This window comes from Giraffa tippelskirchi, chromosome X (assembly GCF_054371585.1).
Source record: "Giraffa tippelskirchi isolate mGirTip1 chromosome X, T2T-mGirTip1v1.2.pri, whole genome shotgun sequence".
Classification (NCBI taxonomy): domain Eukaryota; kingdom Metazoa; phylum Chordata; class Mammalia; order Artiodactyla; family Giraffidae; genus Giraffa; species Giraffa tippelskirchi.
The window spans coordinates 123,580,048-123,582,841 of record NC_137289.1 but is presented as its reverse complement, the minus strand read 5'-3'; the positions used below and the strand labels follow the sequence as shown (position 1 = coordinate 123,582,841).

General features: G+C 35.5%; 1 non-coding gene across 1 annotated transcript; it reads right to left on the bottom strand.

Annotated features, from left to right (window-relative positions):
• Positions 1–422: 422 nt before the first annotated feature.
• On the bottom strand, positions 423–494 carry TRNAR-CCG (transfer RNA arginine (anticodon CCG)). The gene has a single exon. It is a non-coding gene; the product is annotated as a tRNA-Arg (tRNA).
• Between the last annotated feature and the right edge of the window lie 2,300 nt (positions 495–2,794).

Here is a 2,794-nt window from a genome sequence, read left to right as displayed (position 1 = left end):
ATTAAGTTCAGGTGGAACCAGGTGTCCTCAGGGCGACACAGAATTCTAAAAGAACCCTCCTTTTAATTTTGTATAGAGAAGGAAAAAAAATCTGACACTTGTAGTTTGTTTCCTCCTGCCGCTTAAGAGAGATAAAAAACCTCTGACACTTGCAGCCTCTTTCCTCCATGTGGAGACCCCTAGCTTTCCTGCCTGTTACCGTCTCAATGTGATGGCATGGGGTGGGGGGGAGGTTCAGGAGGGAGGGAACGTGTGTACTTGTGGCTGATTCACATTGCTGTGTGGCAAAGTGAAAGTGAAGTTGCTCAGTCATGTCCGACTCTTTGCGACCCCATGGACTGTAGCCTACCAGGCTTCTCCGTCCATGGGATTCTCCAGGCAAGAATACTGGAGTGGGTTGCCATTTCCTTCTCCAGAGGATCTTCCCAACCCAGGGATCGAACCCAGGTCTCCCGCATCGGAGGCGGACGCTTTAACCCCTGAGCCACCAGGGAAGTCCTTAAGCCACCATAATATTGTAAAGCAATTATCCTTCAATCCAAAATTAAAAAAAAAAAATAATGATGGGGAGAAATAGGGGCCAAAACACATAGGTTTACAGCGGAAATTTTTCAGTCCTTTGAGGTCTCTTACCTACATTCCACTTGTCAAGTACTAATGAGATACTCCTTCTGAGTTCATTTCACACATATTTAAAGCAAATCTCCTTAAACAGGAACCTTTTTGTACTTATTTTAAATATTTGTGCTAGAAAGCTTCCTAAAATTCCTAAAAGGAGTTTTTTCTTAAGGAAAAGAAAAATCAAAACTATTGATTAAATTTTAATGACCTACAATAATAAAACCCTTTATTTATAGGTTAAAATGGCAAAGAAAAAAAAAGAGAGAAAAATTGATCCATGCTTCAGGCAATTCTGCAGATGGGTTTTATTTTTTCAATTACTTTTAAAATAAAAAACAATAGAATTGAATTTTTAAAAATATTTTAATTGAAAAAAATTAAATTTTAAAAATTAAAAATTATTTTTTCATATTTTGTATTTCTACCTATATTTTCTATCTACCATTACCTGTTCCTTATTTTTTTCTATGTCCCTATTTTTGGTAATTATTGTATACACTACAACAAAAGAATATACTATCAAACTCGGAGGGTATAAATTATTGTTGAGCAAAATCCTATTATCACTTCTCCCCAATCTCACACTTTGAAGGTAATGACTTTTAATATTTTTCTGTGCAACTTTCCAGCTATATACATGAATATTTAAATATATATCAGTTAAAGTCAAAAAAACACGACTACACAGACACACACACATGCACACACTCCACATACATATCTAAGTGCATATGTATGCTTTAAATACAAATAGAATATACAATTCATATAATTATTCATTAAGAGTAATGTAATAAATGCAGGAATTTTTCCTGCATAGAGATTTTTAATTATTTAGCAGTTTTATTTGTATTATAAGCATACCTGTATCTAGAAGCCTGGTTTCATTTTCTAATTTAGTCTGGCTTTGTAAATCAAAAACTCTCACTTGTTAGAACTCTGCTGTATTTTACTAATTGGATGCAGTGATTGCCTAAAATATTCTCCTATGAATAAAGTGACTGAGACTTTGGAATTTATCTCAAATGTCACCTCCTCAGGCCAGCCATCACTGACCATTGTCTATAAAGTAGTACTTCCCAGCACACACTCCCACCTCTATCACTCTGTGTATTTCTTTTATGGTAACTGGCACAGTGTGAAATTATGTTTTTGCTTCCTCATTGTCACTAAATATTTATTAGTCAAAATGCTCATCCATCCACTTTTTGCTCTATTTTCCAATATTTGTATTTAGACACATTGTTGACACATAATAGATATTCAGTAAATATTAACTGAATGATTGAATGAACAGGTGGATGGATGGGCAGATGGATGGCTGAGTATCTATTGTATGACCTTTACTCACAAACTTTCCCTTTACCTGTTCTCTCACATTGCAGAAAGTTGAGAATTCCAGGTTAGTGCACTCTAAGAAAATGACCAGCGGTGAATACAAACTAAAGGACCTGGACTCCTAGGAGTAATTTCATGAAAGATAAAATAAGAATGAGCTGAAGCTTGCAAAAAATTGTTAAGAATAACATAAAGGTTTCCAGAATCATTTTCAGAGCAGACTCACAACAATAAAAACCACAGTTTAATTTATTGGGAGTGCATGGGGCAATGTTATGAGGTGATAGAAAAAGTGAAAAGTCTCAGCTTCTATTTTGTTTCAATTTGTTTTCTGACAGAATGAAAGAGCATTAGACTGGAGGGGATAGAGCAAATATTGTCATGAAAAAACTGAACTTTAAAAAAAAAAAAGAGCAAAGAGGAAGAGAATACTCAGAACGAGTTTTGGTACAAGACTAAATATGGGGTCCTGACATAGGATTCCCTAAAATTCAACTTTGATACTAGGACATGGATGTAGATAATTGATTTGAAAGTGATAATTATCAAAGGAAGAACAACTAGGAAAGGATAGGTGAGAAAGACAGAAAGGCAATGAAAGTCCTATTAATGAGGGGCTTATAACGTACCTATACTCACACCCAATCTACCAGACTATCTGGGGTTGAGAGCAAAGCATCAGTCATTTTTAAAATTCCCCAGGTGGTTCTAATACGCAGCCAAGTTTGAAAGCCAGTGTTCCAAACCTTACTATGTAAAATGTGTTCCTTCAAGCAGTAGCAGCAACATCAGCAGATGGAAAATATTGAAAATGTAGAATTTGGAGTCCAGCCCC